The sequence below is a fragment of the Tamandua tetradactyla genome, chromosome 24 (genome assembly GCF_023851605.1).
Source record: "Tamandua tetradactyla isolate mTamTet1 chromosome 24, mTamTet1.pri, whole genome shotgun sequence".
NCBI classification, from domain to species: Eukaryota; Metazoa; Chordata; class Mammalia; order Pilosa; family Myrmecophagidae; genus Tamandua; species Tamandua tetradactyla.
In genome coordinates this window covers 27,017,692-27,040,117 of record NC_135350.1, presented here as the reverse complement: position 1 = coordinate 27,040,117, position 22,426 = coordinate 27,017,692, and positions in this window count along the sequence as shown.

Sequence of the window (22,426 nt, the reverse complement as noted above, 5' to 3'; positions counted from 1 at the left end):
AGGCGCGCGCGCGCACGGGCCCAGGAGCTCCGGGGCGCCTTTGGCACCACGTAGTCGCTGCTGCCGCTGTCGGTGCCGCCGCCACCGGCGCCGCCGCCGCCGCCACCTCCTATCCTCCGCTCTTCCCGCTCCCTTTTCCCCCCTACCTTTCTCAAGCTAGCCCCGAGCGCCACGGATGTCGTGGCGTACAGCGGGTTAGCTAGCGAGAACCGCAGGCGAATGGGAGGCGGGAGGGCATTCGGGGTGCACGCAGGTTGCGAGCAGCCTGGCGGAGTGGCCGGGATTGCTGAGCAGCGGGTCCGCCACCGACAGCAGCAGACAGCTTCTAAGGGAAGCGGCAGAGAAGGTCGCTCTGGGGCGGGAGGTGAGTGGGAACCCTTGGAGCCCTCCGCCCTCTGACGAGTCCCCTTCCGGATGTAAGCACGTTGACGTCCCCTCTTCCACCACCCGGTTATGTTGCTAGAAAAGACGCCGTGTTATAGAGCCGACAGTAAAGTGTTTGTGGACTTTGCTGTGGGTAAAGGAGGGGGAGTGAGCGACGGGGGGAATGGGGATGGGGATGCTTGCAATTGGAAGTCGAATTCCCGAGTAGCTAACACCGAGCCTTCCCACCTGCGGGGGATAAGAGCTTCAGTTTAAAAATGGGAACAAGGAAGGAGTGATGGACCACAGGAGGCCCGACCCGGCACACGACCCTCTCCTTAGGGACTGTCTGCAGCGGGCCTGCAGAGGCCTTCCGAGACGGGTAGTTCTTAACAGGCTCCTAAAAGGTTTTCCAGGGAATCCGAACTGGGTTTATAGATCACGAACCATGAAGCTCAAACTTCGACTTTTCGGAAAGCATAGAACGAGTGGCTGGAAAATGTTTTAGAACCCTCCCTGAGGTGTGCCCCTTAGTTGTGTATTTCCTTCCTCCTGGTGCACTTTCTTAGGTGCTGGCTGAGTTGGTACCAGTGTTTTTATCTAAGGAGAAGGAAGACACTCGTAGAATTGTATGTAAACGTCTATGGGAATCTTTTGAAGAAATAAGATCGGGAAGACTTTCCAGTACCATCCTGTGTATCCTTACATTCAGGCAAAGAAATCTGCTTGATTATAAAAGCTGGCCAGAGGATACTTATTTTGACAACCACTGGTAGGGTTTCCCTAATTAACCACTTCTGGCTTGTCTCAAAAATTGGCTAGCTATTTGACAACCTGCAGTCTCCAGCTTTGGAGGACAAGAGACTGCTTTTTCCTATAAAACACAAACATTACATACTTTGAGACAGCGCTACCCTTCAGCAAGGTTGTGGACATAGTAAGGTCACAGGTGTGAGCCAGAGAACCCACAAAAGTAAAAGGGTCAGGAGATCCTACCTATTCAACACTACGAGAGTCATGACATTGTTTAACAATGAATTCATCCCTTTGTATATGATCACCATTTCCCTCAGAAGTGCCCTCCACCCAACCAAGCACATACCATACCAGTCTGATAAAATTCAAAGGTAAGGTCTTTCAGCAGCAGGTTTCCCTATTAACAAGGAGGCACTGACAGGCTTCACATAAGCCTATTTGTGCTATATCGTAATTCTTTCTCTATAGAAATAGAACAGTTGCTGCAGGAATTTTGAATAAATCAGAACAAAGCTGTCTTAAGCTGTTCTGACACATTTCCGAAAAGGAGAAGGAAGAAATTAGATCCGATTGTCAGATGAGCTGATCCCTAAATATGACTTACCTTCGAAATAAAAATCAGTGGAGAAAAAAATCTAGTCAATTCATTAGTCATTTGGAGAGGGGGGTGGAAACTAGTTGGATGCATCTTATTTCATATGTGAAAAATAAGTTCTAAGAGGATTGAGTTAAATTTTTTTAAAAAAAGGAAATCGAATATTTGTTAAACCTATGGAAAGAAGTATTTTTCAACTTAGAAGCAAGAGAACGAAATGACCAATAGATATGACTAGTTCATATCTTAAAACTTCTATGTGTCAAACATTTTTTTAAAAGGTAACCTAAACCAGAAAAAAATATTGGCAGCGAACATAATAGAAAAAGTCTGATTATCTATATTATAAGTAGAGCTCATACAGCTAAAGTAAAAATTAGAATCTCAATGATATGTAAAAAGAAATTGAAATAGTAGCAACTATACAGGAAAAAATTGCCCTTACTAGTAATCAAAGGAATATACAGTAAAGCAAATTAGTGATGATAATGTAAAGATACAAGCACAGGTTTGCACATACATTGCTGGTGTCTTTATAAAATGGCATTGGAAAGCATTTTGGTTGTATATAGCAGGTCAGAATGTTCATACATTTTGACTCAACAATCCCACTTCTGGGAATCTAGCCTAAGAAATACTCTAAAATATGGAAAAAGCTATATACTCAAGTTGTATGTCATAGCATTATTTATTTATATTGAAGACTTGGACACAACCAAAAGATCCAGGATTGGGATCTTTACCTTACTCTTTGTAGCCACTTGGACCACAATGTTCCTTTACATTTTTTGCCTTAGCACATGCCATTGGCGGGGTCTCTGCCCCTTGCCTGACTTGGCTTAGTGTCTTCAAGGTTCCTTTCCATTGTTCCCCCAGCACCTCCTACATTCTTGTATTTGGGTACTTTGAAAACACCTGTGATACTTGTTTACCTGTCTTTCTTCTCTACTCTGCTGTGGCTCCCTCAAGGGTGTGGTCCATCTCCTTTTAATTTGGGTATCACCCTGCAGATGTGGAAGGTACTTGCTAAGTATCTATTAAAGGAATGGAAGAGTCGTTTACTCAAAAGCTTTTGTAGCCATTAAGGGTGATGATTATAAAAAGTATGTGGCAAAGTGTGAACATGGTATAATGTTAAAATTTAAAGGCACTACATTTGAAATTATTTCCCAGTAATACTGATAAATGATAAAACAGTATATACAGTAAGCTACCATTTTTGCAAAAAAATAAAGTTGGTGTTGGCAAAGGAGAGTGGGGTATTTTTATATATAGCATATTTCCTTGTTAATGGGTAGGCGATCTACAGAAGAAAATAAAAGAAATTGGTATCAGTGGTTTAAGGGAGAGTTGGTGGGCAGTCTGAAGGGTAAAGGACACTAGTAGGAAGAAGACCTGCTTTCTCTTTTTTAACTCTGCTTTTGAAATTTGAACTATGTAAATGACAAACCTATTTTTAAGAATAAGGCATTCTACAAAATTGTGTGCAACTATATGACAAAAAAATTAGGACTTAATTCTTGCCAAATAATAACAGTTGTTACGTTGTGGGTGATTTTGTTTCCATGTTTGTAGTTTCCAATTTATTAATGTGGTTTTATTACTTTTATAATTAAGATAAAATTATAAATTATATATAAAGTCATAAACCAATAACTAAGTAATCATTTTATTTATTTCACCACAATTCTTTCATGACTCAATAAATCTGGTCTATTTTTTGTTTTCTTTTAAGCAAAGGTGACAATTCTGGTCTATTTTAAAAGAAAAGAAGAGTGATTTTTCTCCCTGGAGTCTACTATGGCCATCTTCTTTTTAATTCTGAGGTTGAAAAATGGCTGATGTTGTTTACTGCAAAGTTATTCTGCCTTTCAAACAGCAGTGAAAACAGTAAAGCATGTTTTTCTACTAGTTGCCTAGCTGAACAGCAAGATATGACAACAGCATTTTAACCTAAGGCACCAGATATAGCAGGCTTGTCTCTTTCTCTGTTTCATTATCCGCTCCCCCCCCCCCCACACACACACATACATCTTTGATCCCAGTCCTCTTTCTCTCTTTCACTGTCGGACTCTCTGCCCTTCTATTGTTGTATTTTTCCTTTTCCTTCTTTCAGTACCAGCACTGCTGGTTGCCCACCCACCCCCACTCCCTCCTTCTCAGAACCCTGATGGAGTCCAGTGGCCTCCCACCTATAAACAGCCCTGGGTTTAGCGAAAGCTAGACCTGGCCTGGCTCCAGAGTGTAGATCCTAACCTAAGCCAAATCTGGTGTCCCATTCCTCTTTGCCAATGCTTGGTTCAGGAATAGGCATGTGACCCAATTCTGGCCAATGAAATAAGAGGAGAATCTGTTGGAATTTTCTTACATCAAAGAGGTCTCCTTTTGCCCTCAGACTTTCCTGGTGTTTGGAAGTAACTCCCTGATGGTCCACAGCCTAAAGGTAAAAGCCATACCAAAGATGGAATGAAAAGATAGAAAAGATTCTGAACCTTCAGGATGTTGTTTGCCTGATTGACTTAATTGAATCTCACCCTACCTCACAGCTTCTTGTCAGATAACTTTCTCGCTTAAGCCACTTTAAGAGGAGTTTTTAGTTTCATACAGCTGAAAGCATCCTTATTTAAATACGCTCCCTTTTAGATAGTTTGCCCGCTTTCTTGATTGTTTCCTCATCACAAATGTTTTCATGTTTCCTACACTACCATCCTTTTCCTCCTTTCCCCCCATCTCTCCTCTCTTCCCCACCTGTTTCTGGCTCTCTTGAACAATACAGGGGAATCCATATGCAGTGCCAGCTGACATCAGCCCCTTTTCTCTCAAACCTTCTCAACCATGCAGTGCTCCCGCCACACCCAGCCACGTCTGCACATCTCAGTTAACTGGGCCAGGATAGATCCAAAGTGGGCCAACCTGAAAGTCTCCGTGAAATTGCCGTTCAGTCACAAAGGAATCTCTGCCTGTGGCTGAAATGGAGGTGACAGTTACACGAGAACCAGGAGGCTTGCGGGTCCAGGAGGAAGCTAAGACTGCCTCTGCAGAAAGAGGAAGGAAGCCTAAACATAAAGTTTAGGAAACAGTGTACGAGTCACTGACAGCCTCTGCAGTGAGTGCTTGTGCATTTTGTGCTCTGAAAGGCTTCCAGCCCTGCAAAAGGCTTGCTTTCTACTTTTGGATTTCTCCAAGAGCAACACCACCCCCCACCCCCTGAGGTTTAGAGATGTTTAGATAGATCCTATCACATTCCATTTTGGCTCTAGCTACTATGAAGTGGGTATCTCAAATTTGCAAATCAAAGGGCTTTGGTTAAAAAAAACCTGATAATCCCACCTCAAGTCATTTGTGAAATGAGACATGCTCATTCCTACCTCACTCTCACCTCCAAACGATGTCCTCCCCTACAAATTCCACCCTTCCAGCTATCACCAAATCAAATTATTTTGCAAAATATAATTCAACCCCTTATGAATCTGTTCCATTTAACACGAGACATGCTAATCATATCCCGTCATTCAGTAATTTGCCTTTTGGTTTCTTTTACCTTCTAAAAATTTTGCTTGTGTGATATCTCCTTTTCAAATGAACTACCATTGGTAGAATACTGAACTTAATGTCCAGAAACATAGATATTAGCAGATTCATCAGATATCTCTTTATGTTTGTTATGCAGAACTAATTGATTCAGCAGCAAATATTTATTGAGTAAATCTCCTGTTAAAGTACAACCTGTTCATGATTCTTGTCCCAAGACTGCATTGAATAAAAAGACAAACAGAAGTGGTTAAGACATGGGTCAGAATTGATTAAGTGCTGCAATTACAAGAAAGTACAAGAGGAATATGAGAATGATTAGAATGGAATCCTGAAAAAAGTTGCCTTTTCTGAATTTACTTTTTTATTCTTTTCTGTAGTAATAGCATTAAGGTGCAATTACTAGAAACAAAAACTAGTTAAATTTATCAAGATTAAATTCCTCAAAACTGAACCACTTGTTTGAATGAGATCAGGGCTCTGAAAGAATCAATTTTATAATCTACACTTATATGAATGACAAATTTAGGAATAGTTCAAAATATGGTAATGATAAGTTGATCTCACAAGTCTAAATATGATTTACATTAAATTTTGGATGTGTCTATTTTAGGATTACGAGGTGTGTATGTCCTCACTTTTGGAAATCTTAATAGAAACTGTAGAAATAAATTAAAAAGTGAATACTTACATATAAGGATTCTGTTTTACAGCATTTCTTTAAACAGGATTTCCCCTAGTAGATTCAGCTGTTCACTAATTGATCATTAACAACCTAACAAAGGGTATTGAGAGCAAAAACATTCTCTGAAAGGAAATTTCAGGAAGCCCTGGGACCAACCAGACCTTCCTCCCTAGCCCACAATCTCCCACAGGAAGTCAGTTTCCTCTGCTTTTCTCCTACTTTAGGCTCTGGCAATCTCATGCCTTTGACAAGAAATCCTACACCTCTGAGGTAAATTGAGATGTGTAGTGAGAGATCAGTTATCTTCCCAGTTGATGATATATTTTTTAATTTCAATAGCTCACCTACCTTTTTGAGTAGACGGTAAAATCCTTGAGGACAGAGGCTGGGTAGTATGTTGGCTTGCGAGTACTCAACACATATTGGGTGCATAATATTTACGGAAGAAGTGAATGAATAAATTAATAACTCCAATCTCAAATAGCAATGATGGGAGGATTGTGGGAAAATGGCAAAATAGGGAGCTCAAGGACTCAGTCCTTCCACCAGAACAACTAATGAGTAGGGAGGAACTGTCTGAAACAACTATTTTGAAACTGCAAAGCCCAGAACACCGAACAGCATCCAGGGAAGAGCAGGAGGAAATGGTTTCTAAATTATGGTTTAAAAAAAAAAAACAGTAAATTGGTCTCTCCTTGCAGCAGCTGCTGATGCCCAAAACCACCCTTGCAATGGAGTGTAGCCCCTGGCTAGCTTTCTAGTGACAGAAGGGATCTAAAAATCCTCTTTCCCACAACCAGGGTCGGGCACAGCTGATCACTAGCATGGCTTTTTTTTTTTAACTTTTTTTTATTGTTTAGTATAGCATATATACGGAGCAAAGAAATAAAAAAGCAATAGTTTTCAAAGCACTCTTCAACGAATAGTTACAGGACAGATCCCAGAGTTTGTCATGGGCTACCATACGATCCTATCATATTTTTCCTTCTAGCTGCTCCAGAATACAGGAGGCTAGAGCGCTTAAATACTTTTTTATTATCACTATTGACTTTTTTCCCCTCCTTTTTTTGTGAACAATAACATATACAAAAAAGCTATTGGGCGGGTCACGGTGGCTCAGCATGAAGTGCCCGAGAACCCGGGTTCGATTCCCGGTGCCTGCCCATTGAAAAAAAAAAAGCTATAACTTTCAAAGCACAGCACCACAATTAGTAGTAGAACATATTTCAGATTTCGGCATGGGTTATAATTCCACAATTTTAGGCTTTTACTTCTAGCTGCTCTAAAATACTGGCGACTGAAAGAAATATGAATTTAATGATACAGTATTCATATTCGCTTATTAAGTCCTATCTTCTATGTATAATTCCACCATCACCTTGGATCTCTCCATACCTCTCACTGGGGTTGTTTGGGCTATGGCAGTTCTAAATTTTTGATATTGGGAGGGTCTGTCACTAATATGGGGTAGGGAGATGGAACTATCTGATGTTCTGGAGAGGCTGGGCTAGGTGTCAGGATTTATCTGGACTGGGAACCCAACTGGGAGTTGTAGGTTTCTGGCAAGTTATTCTAGTGCCTGGAACCCTGTGGAATCTTATAAATTGCCCCAGGTGTTCTTTAGGATTGTCTGGGATGGTCCTGGTTGGGGGTTGGCAGATTATGATAGGTAGCAAGGTCTAACTGAAACTTGCATAGGAGCAACCTCCAGAGTAGCTCTTGACTCTATTTGAACTCTCTCTGCCACTGATACTTTATTAATTACACTTCTTTTCCCCCATTTGGTCAGGATGTAATTGTTGATCCCACAGTGCCAGGTCTGGATTCATCCCTGGGAGTCCTGAGCATGGCTTTTGAATAGCAACTTCGGATTACTGGGATCTCAGCTCTGAGGGTGGCTATTGTTTCAACCCACCCCTGACAAAGGTAGCAGTCATTGTTTCAGCCCTCCTGAGACAGGGGTGCAGGCCATGAAGATTTAAAGATGCAGCACTTCCTCAGGGTTGAGGGTAAATGGATGGGAAAAATATAAATCATGCAAAAGTAACCAAAAGAGAGCTAAACTAATATCAGATAAGATAGATTAAAGACAAATGAGTTAAGAGGTACAAAGATGGTGGTTCAGTTTGCTAAAGCTGCCAGAATGCAATATACTAGAAATGGGTTGGCTTTTTCAATGGGGTTTATTAGCTTAAAATTTATAGTTATAAGTCCATGGAAATATCTGGATTAAGGCATCAAGAGTAAGATACTGTCTCTGAAGAAAGGCTGCTGGCATCCCCAGGGTTCCTCTGTCACATGGAAGGCACATGTTGATGTCTACTGGTCCTTCTCTTCTGGTTCAATGGCTGTCTCCAAAAAGTTCTGGCATTTCTTTATCTTTCAGCTTCTCCCAGGGCATTTTCCTTCTCAGCTCTCTCTCCAAGAGGTCTCTTAAAGGACTCCAGGAAAGGAATAAGACCCACCTTGAATGGGCTAGGTCACATTTACATGGAAACAATCTAATCAAAAGATACTACCCAACAATAGGTCTGCCCCCACAGGGATGGAGCAAGAGAATATAGCTTTCTCTGGGGTACATAACAGCTTCAAACAAGCACAGATCATAAAGAAGACAATTCAACAAGAGGATGTAACAATTATAAATATATATGCACCTAACAGCAGAGCCCAAGATATAGGAAGCAAATCCTGACAGTTTGGAAGGGAAAAATAAATGATTCTATATTAATTTTTGGAGACTTTACTACATCACTTTCAATCATGGATAGAACATCATCTCAGAAGATCAATAAGGAAATACAATACTTCAGTGATATTCTAAACTAACTAGACCTAACACATATGCAGAACACTTCATCCAGCAAAACAGAATACACAATCTTCATGAGTGCACATGGATCATTCTCCAGAATAGATCATACGTTAGGTCACAAAACAAGCCTCAATAAACTCAAACATAATGAAATCATACAATATATATTATCAGATCACAATGGAATGAAGCTATAAGTCTATAACAGAGGGAGAAATGGAAAATGCACAAATATGTGGAAATTAAATAACATATTCTTAAACAACCAATGGTTGTTTAAGAAAAATTAGGAAATATCTTGAGGCATATAACTTACATTTAAAAAAAGCAAAGTCTTCATCAGAGACCTAACCTTGAAAATGAAAGAACTAGGGCCATGGTGGCTCAGCAGGCAAGAACACTTGCCTGGAATGCCAGAGGACCCGGGTTCGATTCCCGGTGCCTGCCCATGTATAAAAAAAATAAAAGAAAATAAATGAAAGAAATAGAAAAAGAATACCAAACTAAACCCAAAGAAAGCACAAGGAAGGACATAACAAAGACTGGAGCAGAGATAAATGAAATAGAAAACAGAAAATACAATATAGAATCAGCAAAACTAAAAGTTGGTTCCTTAAAAAGATTATAAAATTGATCAATTTTTGTTGTACTGACAAAGAAAAAAAAGAGAAGATGCAAATGCAAAAATTCAGAAATGCAAAGGGGAAACATTACTATGAACATCACTGAAATGAAAAGGACTCTAAGAGGATTCTATGAACAATTATATGCCAATACATTACATAATGTATATGAAGGGGACACTTTCTTAGAAACACACAAACTACATACACTGACTCAAGAAGAAATAGAAGATCTCAACAAACTAACTGCTGGTAAAGAGATTGAATCAGCAATCAAAACCTTCCAAAATAAAAGCCCAGGTCCAGATGGCTTCATAGGGGAATTCTTCCAAACATACCAAGAAGACTTCCCTCCAATTCTGCCCAAACTCTTCCAAAAAATTTTGAAAAGAAAGGAGTGTTCCTTAATTCATTCCATGAGGCCAACATCACCATCATACAAAAGTCAAATAAAGATACCATAAGAAAAGAAAATTACAAACCAAAATCTCTCATGAAGATAGATGCAAAATTCCTCAACAATATATTAGCAAATCAAATCCAACAGTACATGAAAGGAATTATACACCATGATCAAGTGAGATTTATCCCATGTATGTGAGAAGATAAATTAATGTAATATACCACATTAATAGATGATGGGAAAACTATACAATCATCTCAATTGATGCAGAAAAGTTATCTAACAAAATCCAGGACCATTTAAAAAAATATTTTTATTGATAAACAACATACAAACACAAGCATTCTTTTTTTCTTCAATTTTTTAATTTTTAATTTTTTAAAAATATAACATACAGACATGAACATTCTTACCATATGGTCATTCCATTCTTAGTATATAATCAGTAACTCACAACATCATCACATAGTTGTATATTCATCACCATGATCATTTCTTAGAACATTTGCATCAATTCAGAAAAGAAATAAAAAGAAAAAAGAAAAAGCTCATACATATCATACCCCTTACCCCTCCCTCTCATTGATTGCTAGTATTTCCATCTACCCAATATATTTTAGCTTTGTTTCCCCTATTTCTTTCTATACCCCTTTTCACCCCTTTCATTGATCACTAGCATTTTAAGCTACTAAATTTATTTTAACATTTGTTTCCCCTATTATTTATTTATTTTTAATCCATATGTTTTACTCATTTGTCCATACTGTAGATAAAAGCAGCATCAGACACAAGGTTTTCACAATCACACAGTCACATTATGAAAGCTGTATCACTGTATATTCAAGAAACATGGCTACTGGAACACAGCTCTACATTTTCAGGCACTTTCCTCCAGCCTCTCCAATATACCTTAACTAAAAAGGTGATATCTATATAATGTGTAAGAATAACGTCCAGGATAATCTCTGAACTCTGAAATCTCTCAACCCTTGACACATTATTTTGTCTCATTTCTCTCTTTCCCCTTTTGGTCTAGAAAGTTTTTTCATTCCCTTGATGCTGAGTCCCAGCTCATTCTAGGATTTCTGTCCCACATTGCCAGGAAAGCTTACACCCTTGGGAGTCATGTCTCATGTAGAGAGGGGGAGGGCAGTGAGTTTGCTTGTCATGTTGGCTGAGAGAGAGAGGCCACATCTGAGCAAGAAAAGAGGTTCTCTGGGGGTGACTCTTAGGCCTAATTTTAAGTAGGCTTAGCCTATCCTTTGCAGGGATAATTTTCATATGAACTACCCCCAAGATTGAGGGCTTGGCCTATTGCTTTGGTTGTCCCCACTGCTTGTGAGAATATGGGGAATTCTCCACATGGGGAAGTTGAATTTTCCCCCTTTCTCACCATTCCCCCAAGGGGACTTTGCAAATACTTTTTTTTTATTCTTTTTTTTTTTTATTAATTAATGGAAAAAAAGAAATTAACCCAACATTTAGAAATCATACCATTCTACATATGTAATCAGTAATTCTTAACATCATCACATAGATGCATGATCATCGTTTTGCAAATACTTTTTTATTCACTATTCAAATCACTCTGGGATTTATCAGGGCATCACTCTGGACAAACCTACAAAATCTCATGCCCTACTCAAGATTCCATGTACTTATGGTGATCAATTAAACTGTCCACATAAGTTATATTAGGAAAGGCACTAGTCAAATTATAAATTTTGTACCCACTAAACATTTTTTGCAAACACAAGCATTCTCAACATACAAACATTCCATACATGGTATGCAATCAGTGGCTCACAATATCATCACATAGTTGCCAGCACCATTTCATGATGAAACACATAGAAAACTAGGAATAGAAGAAGACTTCCTTGACATGATAAAAGGGATATGTGAAAGACCCACAGCTAACTTTATACTCAATGGTAAAAGACTGAAAGTTTCCTTTTAAGATCCGGAGCAAGAGAAGGCTGCCCACAACCACAACTGTTATTCAACATTGTACTGAAATTCTAGTCAGTGAAATTAGGCAAGAAAAAAACTAAAAGGCATCCAAATTGGAAAGAAAGGTGAAACTTTTATTACGTGCAGATGACATGATTCTATATACAAAAAATTCTGAAAAATCTACAAAAAAGCTCTTAGGGCTAATAAATGAATTCAGCAAAGTAGTGGAGTATAACATCAACAATCTAAAATCATAGCTTTTATATACACAAGCAATGAACAGCTGAAAGAAGCAATCAAGAAAAAAAAATCATTCACAATAACAACTAAAAGAATCAAATATCTAGGAATAAATCTAACCAAGGATGTAAAGGACTTTGTACACAGAAAACTATAAGCCATTGCAAAAAGAAATTAAAGAAGATCTAAATAGAAGGACATTCTACGTTCATGGATTGAAAGACAAAATATCATTAAGATGTCAGTACTACCAAAAGCAATTTATAGATTCAATGCTATCCCAATCAACTTTCCAACAATCATCTTTGCAGCAATGGAAAAACCAAATAACAAATTCATATGGAAGGGTAAAGGGCCCAAAATAGCTAAAGCCATATTGAAAAAGAAAAATGTAGTTGGAGGACTCACACTTCCAGATCTTAAAACTTACTACAAAGCCATAATAATCAAAACAGCATGATACTGGCACAAGGGCAGACATATAAAACAATGCAATCAAATTGAGATATCACAAATCAATGCTTACCAGACTCACCACCCTCCCCCTGTCTATGTGGGACATGACTCCCAGGGGTGTGGACCTTCCTGGCAACGTGGGACAAAAATCCTAGAATGAGCTGAGACTCAGCATCAAGGGATTGAGAAAACCTTCTCGACCAAAAGGGGGAAGGGTGAAATGAGACAAAATAAAGTGTCAATGGCTGAGAGAGTCCAAACAAAGTCGAGAGGTTTTCCTGGAGGTTATTCTTACACATTAAATAGATATCACCTTGTTAGTCAAAATGTAATGGAGAGGCTGGAGAGAACTGCCTGAAAATGTAGAGCTGTGTTCCAGTAGCCATATTTCTTGAAGATGATTGTATAATGATATAGCTTTCACAATGTGACTGCATGAGTGTGAAAACCTTGTGTCTGCTGCTCCCTTTATCTACCTTATCAACAGACAAGTAAAACATATGGAATAAAATTAAATAATAGGGGAAACAAATTTTAAAATAAATTTAGATTGAAATGCTAGTGATCAATGAAATGTAGGGGTAAGGGATATGGTATGTATGATTTTGTTCTGTTTTCTTTTTGTTTCTTTTTCTGAATAGATGCAAATGTTTCAAGAGATGATCATGATGACGAACATGCAACTATGTGATGATATTGTGAATTACTGATTATATATGCAGAATAGAATGATCAAAAGTTTAAGAATGTTTGCGTTTGGTGTTTATTGGTATTTTAAAAATAATAATGAAAAAATAAAAAAATAAAGAAATCAATGCTTACATTTATGGCTGGCTGATTTTTGACAAGGGGGAAAGACTACTCAATTGGGAAAGAACAGTCTGTTCAAAAATGGTTGAGAAAATTGAATGCCATTTGTAAAAAAAAAAAAAAATGAGGGAGGGCCCCTACCTCACACCTTATACAAAAGCCAACTCAAAATGGAACAAACACGTAAATATAAGAGCCAGAACTATAAAACTCCCAGAAGACAGCATAAGGAAACTTCTTCGGAACCTTGTATAAGGCAATGGTTTCTCAGACTTCATACCCAAAGCACAAGCAACAAAAGAAAAAAACAGATAAATGGGACTTCATAAAAATTAGTTTTGTTCCTCAAAGGACTTTATCATGAAAGTCAAACAATAACCTATGCAATGGGAGAACATATTTGGAAACCACATATCCAGTAAATGTTTAATATTCTGAATATATAAAGAAATCCTCCAACTTAATAACAAAAAAACAAAGAGTCCAATTAATAAATAGGCAAAAGTCATCTCCCCAAAGAAGATGTACAAATGGCTAGAAAGTTCATGAAAAGATGCTCAACTTCAAATGGAGTCAAGAGGCTATTCTGGAGGTTAGTCTTACGCAAGCTTCAGCTAGATATTGCTAATTGCCACGGTATGCCAAGTCCCAAACAACAGTATTTCTGTAAACCCTAAAGAATACCCAGGGCTCTATCTGAGACTTTATAAAAGTTTCACTCACTAAGTTTATTTTTCAGAAACCTAAAACTTCCAGATGGTTCATAAGCCAAATAAGCCCTGAAACTCAGAGTTACCAGTCTCTCCAAAAGCATCAAATCAGTTGCATCCCCCAACCCATAATGTCAATACTCTTTCAACATGAAGAAGTTAGAATGGTCATTGCCCAAATATCCCTAAAGATTGAGGAAAGGATCAAAGGAGAAGGAGGAGTTGCAATAGAGAAGATAGGATTTATTTAGGTTTTATTTATCAAATATTATTTATTTTATATTTCTTTTTTGTCTCCAGTGCTTTAGAGCAGATAGAAGGAAATACCTGAAATTGTGGAACTGTAACCCATACCATACCTTGAAATTTGAAATTCTATAACATCTTGCTTAAACGTACTTTGAAATTTATTGCTTTTTTGTTTATATGTTATGTTTCACAATAAAAGGAGTTTTTAAAAAAAGATGCTTAACATCATTAGCCATCAGGGAAATGCAGATCAAAACCACAATGAGATACCATTTTACCCCCGTTAGAATGGCTGCATTAAATAAAATGGAAAATAAGTGTTGGAAAAGATGCGGAGAAATAGGAACACTTATTCATTGCTAGTGCAATGCAAAATGCTGCAGCCACTGTGAAAGGCATTGTGGCAGTTCCTCAGAAATGACAAGGAAAAACGGTATAGAACTACTGTATGACCTGGCAATCCCACTACTATGTCTATACCCAAAGAATTGAAAGCAGGAATTTGAACAGATATTTGCACACCAATGTTCATAGTGGCATTTTTCACAATTGCCAAAAGATGGAAACAACCCAAGTGTCCGTCAATAATGAATGCATAAATAAAATGTAGTATATACATACAATGAAATATTATTCAACCATAAAAAAGAATTAAGTCATGATACACATGACAATCTGTATAAAGCTTGAAGACCTCATTCATGTTTTGTGAAATAAGCCAGACACAAAGGGACAAATTTTATGATCTCACTGATTTGAAATAATTTGTAAGAAAACTCATAATGTCAGATTCTGGAATATGGGTGTGCCATTTTAAATCTATTGTGTACCCCAGAAAAACCAAGTTCTTTAATCCTCATTCAGTAGTGCTGGGTAGGATCTTTTTTATTGTTTCCATGGAGATGTGACCTCCCAATTGTGGGTGGCAATTTTTGATTAGATGGTGTGCTGATTTGAAAGGATGTATGGACCCTAGAAAAGCCATGTTTTAATCTAAATCCCATTTCATAAAGGCAGAATAATCCCTATTCAATACTGTATCCTTGAAACTGTAATCAGATCATTTCCCTGGAGATGTGATTTAATCAAGAGTGGTTGTTAAGCTGGATTAGGTGACAACACGTCTCCACCCATTTGGGAGGGTCTTGATAAGTTTCTGGAGTCCTATAAAAGAGGAAACATTTTCAAGAATGAAGAAGATTCATAGAGAGAGAGGACGCTGCGGCACCACAAAGCAGAGAGTCCATCCGCCAGCGCTTTGGAGATGAAGAAGGAAAACACCTCCCGTGGAGCTTCATGATACAGGAAGCCAGGAGATGAAGCTAGCAGATGATGCCATGTTCGTCATGTGCCCTTCCAGATGAGAGAGGAACCCTGACCATGTTCACCATGCACCTTCCCAGATGAGAGAGAGACTCTGACTGTGTTTGCCATGTACCCTTCCACTTGAGAGAGAAACTCTGAACTTTATCAGCCTTCTTGAACCAAGGTATCTTTCCCTGGATGCCTTAGATTGGACATTTCTATAGACTTATTTTAATTGAGACATTTTCTCAGCCTGAGAACTGTAATCTAGCAATTTATTAAATTCCCCTTTTTAAAAGTGATTCTGTTTGTGGTATATTGCATTCCAGCAGCTCGCAAACTAGAACAGATAGTTTCCATGGAGATGTGTCTCCACCCATTCAAGGTGGAGTTGTTTACTGGAGCCCTTTAAGAGGGAACCATTTTGGAAAAAGCTTTAGAGCCACCAGAACTGACAGTGTTAACAGAAGAGGCACAGCCCCAGGGAAGCTGTTGAAGATTTCTAGAGAGAAAGCTAGCAGACGTCATAATGTGCCTTTCCAGCTGAGAAAGAAACCCTGAACATTATCAGCTTTCTTGAACCCAGGCATCTTTACCTGCGTACCTTAATTTGGACATTTTCACAGTCTTAGAACTGTAAACTGGCAACTTAATAAATTTTTTTTTTAAAAGCTGTTCTGTTTCAGGTATATCACATTCCAGCAGCTTGCAAACCAGAACAATGGTTACCAGGAGATGGGGTGCAGATAAAGAATGGGAGGTTAATGCTCAAAATGCACAAGGTCCTATTTGGAATGTTGGAAATGTTTGGCAATGGATGGTGGTGACGGAGGGACAACATTGTGAACACAATTAACAACACTGAAACATATATATATATATATATATATCTGAATGTGATTGAAAGAGGAAATGTTACCTTATCAATATGGTAACAGCATTTTAAAAAATTCATGGAACTACATTACACTAGCAGTGAACCCTGTTAGACCATGGACTTTCACTAATAGTACACTTATAAAACTGTGCTATTATTAATTATAACAAATGTTACATACCAATGCAAGATGTTAATAATAGGGTGGTATATGGAAATCTTGTGTTTTATGCTTGATTGTTCTGCAAACCCACAGCTTCTCTAATAAAGAAAAAAAAGCTACAAAAGGTCAAATGGAAAATTATAAAACAGCTCTGAATTTCTAATACGTAGGAAACCCACTTAAGTCATAAAAGTACAAATGACAACACAGTCATGGAGAAACAGTTCTCAAAGCATAAACAAAGTATAAAGTGGGAAAAAATGTGTTTAAGTTTACTCTACTTTCCCCTATAAAAGGAAGATATTTTCTACCACATTTTAACTCTGCCTTGTACCCAAATGCCCCACATTTCCTAAGTTCCCAATGTGAATACTGTTGAGAGAGTGAACGACAAGGCAAAACATAGTTCACAGTTCTTTTCATTTTTTACAAGTGTGGAAGGCATATTAAACCATCTGCTGATTAAAAATATGCATGTTTTGACTTGCATATGAATCAAATTAACATACATAAATCTAGCATCTTCCCATCACCAGATTCACAGCCATAGCCAATATAATTTTCCATATTTTTTCATGAATTCATCAATTCTACAGTGACGTAATTATTAGGCATAAAATACTCTGTAATGATTTATAACTAAAAGCTAACTTTTGTTTCATTTGAATTCAATGCTCATTTATCTTCTAAAGATAAAAAAGCCATAAGATCACTGAAAATCTAAAATTTTATCTTCCAATTTGCCCTAATACCAAATATCACCACGAGAAACTAAAATTTGAGGTAACAGCCTAAGAGCTATTGTCTTTGAAGATAATGCATTAGGATTAAAGAAAACACTGTATGTTGAACTTCAGCACCCTGCTGTCTTATATAACACCAGAAATGTGCAAACTTCCAAATTGTGGTTTCTATACCTTCCGCTTCTACCTGTCCACCCCTCTTCTCCCGCTTGTCCATCATCCCCTTCTTACCTCTGAGACTCCATCCAGCACAGGCAAGATCCACTATAAGGCAGAAAATAGCCCAATATATACTGTTAAACTCATGGGCCAGCCAGTAGCCCTGGGAGGTTTGCAAACCTAGATCAAACTACAAAACCAGGTCTGGGACAAGAGAATTAACAGGGGGTTCAAATGTACTGCTGTTACTAAGAAACACTCTGTCCCTTCCTTTTAGCTCTTCAGTGCCTCAGAACTCACCACTACTTAAAGTACTTTTGTAGAAGCAAGGGTGTAATTTGGGTGGAATATCTAGCTCCCAGCCTTTCCCTGCACCCTGTTAGTGACACTCCTCTGGCTGCATAAATCTGGCACCTTAAAACTGTCCAGCATTTTGGTCCCTGGGTCCTCCCAGGGAGGCAGGCACTGAACCTAGAAGAACAATAGGGGACTTTCTAGAGCTGTGTTTTTGAACCTGGGCTCATGCTAATAATCATCTAGGCCTGTTGATAGAAATAAATGTCCACACCTCTTCCCTAGATGTTCATATTCAGTGGATCTAGTTTGGAATCTAGGAATCTGAGTTTTTAGCAAGTGCCCAGGTGATTTCCTTCACCAAGGGACTGTGGAAAATACTGGATCCAAGAACTCTTCAAAGTGCTCCCCTGAGTCTCCCCTTAGGGAGAGCTGACCCACGTGGATTCAAGCCCTGTCATCTACTGGGATGACTTTGTACATGGGAAGTCCAAGTAAATCCAAAGTCTGCTGTCATCATCATCAATCTATACCTTTAGCCACAGCCACTGGGACAATATGCATAGCCTTGTCGAGCCTCTTCTTCCCACTAAGGGCTAAATTGCCAGCACAGTGCATGAGATCTTGGGAAATGGAGGGAGAGGAATGGCTAAAGACAGAAGAGCAAGGAAGGAAGAGTTTGGAGCAATGGCTAGAACCTGGAAATTAATACATATGTATTTCAAGCCACAGCTGCTTGGCTGCTGATATAAATCAAAGGAAGAAGGCAGGAGATGCACGGGAAAAATGCAAACAGCAGGGTAAATTCAAACCTCTGTTACACATGAATCTTCACAGACTTAAGATTGAATATGTCAGCTGAAGTATTTATTTGTTGAGCTTCAAATTTTATTTTTCAGTACTACTATCTAAAATGGGCCTGCATTTGATTCCGAGACACAACTAGGTGCGAACATAAGCACCTGCATGTTGGGTTGCCACACAAAATGCGGTACCTGTGAGTTTTATTCATCTACATGAGGTCGCCACAACTAGGAAAAGTTTTCTTTGCAGGCAGTTTGGCTGCTGACTTACCACAAATTAAAGATGGATGTAGTTAGAGCATAGTCTCCCCATGGACATGAAGACCAGGTCCTTCCCTACAAAACTGATGAAGAAAGCCTTGCAATGATACCAGAAATGAAGGAAATGAGTATACTTACCAGGATGCTGGGAGATGGTTTATAGACAAGAATCACCCTCTCTCTGAGGCCTGAACAAGAAGCTGTGAATTAAATAGTAGCCTGCAGAAATTTCTGGCATTATGGAAAAGAAAACCTTGCTGTAAGACTTCCTAAAAAAGAAGATAAATTCAATATTCTATGATTGAATATGTTCCTGCACAGTAATATGGAAATGCACTGGCTTTTTAGGATTCCATCTAGATCTGTGACGTGACTACACAACCAAATATTAGCAACTCAACTTAACAGAGGCGTGTTGCACAATTACATAGCATAAGTGAGTAAAGCAGTTAAATCTCCTAGATGCAATTGTTTGGGAAGAATCCTTCAAGTTTATGAATAAATTTAAAATAATTAAGAATTCAAACTTAACTGTCCCGAAGGCAGAAAATTATTTTAGCCTCTCTGGAAGTCACATTCCAAAATGGCACCTACCATTGTGACAAACATTCCCAAGGAGATGAATTGGAGCCAGGAGATGGCTGCGGGATAATTAGAGAGAATATTAGATGCCAACTATATCTCAAAGTAGCCTCCTTTGACTGTCATATAATATATGCCAAAGACATTTTACAATTTTCATTTTCAATTATAATTCCTCAGGTCATATTACTTTTTCCTCAGATATGTATAAGAAAAAAAAGTTTTTCCATGCCCATCCTGCTGATAAAATTTCAATCACTGAAACTTTCCCTTTAAAACTAACAAGGCTTTTTATCTCCCCGAGTTGGCCAGATAACGATTTTACAGGCCACTCAGAATTACCAAAGAGAGCTGAAATTGGAGCAGCACAGATAAATGAGATCCCTGTAGATAACCCACATAATTCAGGGCAGTCAGGAACTGCAGCCTCTTCCCTCACTTAACCTTGGTTGCAAAGCTGCTGTGGGTAATTTGATTTCCTGTCCACCCTTCTTTGTTGGAGTGGAAAGTAAATTTTAGGGAAATGTTAGACACGCTATGAAGGAAAGAAAACAGTTTATGGATTTAGGATGCTTAATCTAACTAATTAAGCCACCGGAGACAAACAACTTCACAACTCAAAAGCTGTCATTTCCTGCCTTACCTGAAAGAGAGAAGGTTGGACTGTCCCTGGGGGTTAGAAACCTTGGGATCTAGAAGAACTCTCCAAAGTCCCTGCTCATAGCAAGACAGAAGTAAGTGGGTTTGGGGCTGTGATTTCTCTCAAAATAGTTCTGCTCTTCTCTGTTTACACATTGGGGTTTCATATAAGGTTTCATTTGCCAAAAGGTTTTTGATGCTAAAAAACATTTGCAAACCCCTGCAATAAAATGACTGTTTCCTTCTACCTCTCACATCCTCTGATTCTTTAATATTCAATGATGAGAGAAGATCAATGCCTGCTTAAATATTAACTAGATATTGATAATCTGAAAAAAAAAATAAAGGGGTGCTTGAAGGATGTGAAAGAGGAAACTTAAGAAACACAGATGGGGTGTCTCTCTTCCAGACAAGGAAAATGGATTATATAACTTGCTCCCCTTCTCATAGTAAACTTCTATCCCTTACTCAGTGGTTCTCAACTCTAGTTGCCCAAGAGAGTCACCTGCAGAGCTTTTAAGTAATACATGGTTCTGGGTTCCATCTCTGGAGATTCTGATTCCATAGAGGTGGAGATGGAGGGTTTCCAGCTATTTCCATTTGTTTAAGTTCCATAATTTGATGTACAACAAGGATCAAGAATCTCTGCTTGGCTTCAGCTATCCTTTTACTGAAACTACTCTCCTAAAAGACATTAATGACATCCCACAATGTCAGTTACCATTCTTAAGAAGATGACTCCCAATCTAAATCTATAGACACAATCAGCCATGTCCATCTGGTGGCTCATCAGCTCTTCACCCACCAACCAGCTTTGACTTCTAATATCTTCCTGTTAGTGGTACAACCCCCCAGTAACTCAGGCTTCCAGTGACTTGAAGATATCTTTAACTTTGCTATTCCCTCTGCTTTCAACATCACATATGCACAAACTACACTGTTTTTATCCTAAATCGGCTTCCAGCTTTCTATTCCTACTGATCCTCCTCATATGAGATTCCCTATATTTTGCCTATACTGGTTACAGCCATTAAACAGGATTCTCATTCTCCCATTTTAGCCCCCTTTATCTATGCTTCTCTGACCTTGTTAGCTCCTTGTTTGAATACCTACAATGGCTCCCTGCTGCCTAACCTTTAAATATAAACCCCTTCATCTATCTTTTAAGTTCCACAATAGAAATCTAATCTAAGTTTCCAGCCTCATCTTTGATTACAGGGCAGCCTGAACGCAATCCACAACCAAAGGGCATTGCTCTTTGTTTTGTAAACATGTCCTAGACTTTCTGGGATAGTGAATGAAGGAAGGGGGTGCTTTCCTGAAAAAAGAGTAACATTTAAACAAATAATTGAATAAAATGAAAGAGAGAGCCACTTGGCTCTCTGAGAGAACAGTATTTCCAGGTATGGAACTATGCTTGATGTATTCTAGGAGTAACAGGGATCCAGTGTCATTGTTGGAACAGAGTGGGATAAGACTGGTAGGAGGTGAGGACAGCAGTAATATAAGAGAGATCATGTAGGGCCTATGGACCATGATAGGGACTTTGAATTTGGGCTTTGTCCTAAAAGTCTGATGGTAGCTATTGGAATATTGGACCCAGGTGAGGAATGTAATCTAACTACATTTTAAAGAAATCTGTCTGACCTCATTGCCTAGAATAGGTTAGGGAGGGGGAGAGGGGAGAAATAGTGAAGGCTGGGAGAGAAGTTAGCAGGCTATTTCAATAATTCAGGTGGAGAAAACAGTGGGTTGTACTAAGATAATGGGGTAGAAAGAATCAGAAGTAGATTCCAAAGTAATTTTGGAGGTGGACATAGAAGGTTTGCTGATGAGTTGGGTACATGAGGTGAGACAAAAAGAAGAACCAACGTTGGCCCCCTAGGATTTTGTCTTGAAGCAATTGGTTGAATCTTAATGCTGTGTATGGAGATGGGAAGACTGGGAAAGAGCAGGAGCTGGGGATTGAAGTTGAGCTGTATTTTGAACTTATTAAGTTTGAAATGTCTATTAGATTCCAAGTGGAAATTAGGCAGTTGCTTTAAGAGTCTAAAACACAGAGGAAACCGCTAGGGTTATCAGCAGATTAGATGAGGTTATCAATGGAGAGAATACACAGAGAGAAGCAGTCTGAGGATCCCGAGGCTCACCAACATTTAGAACTGGGAACAAGGAAGAAGATTCAGCAGAGAAGACTAAAAAGAAGCAGCTAGTAAAATAGGAGAAAACCCAGGAGAGTCACAAAATCAAGGAAGCGGATTAAAAATACCAATGGATTATTTTTATTAACTAATAAAGTGATATTAAAATGTATCAGAAAAGCAGAAAAGCACAACCAGGATAACGGACTCCCCTGCCACAGACTTTGTTTGTAATAACTGATATAGACATGACATTTTTATGACCTT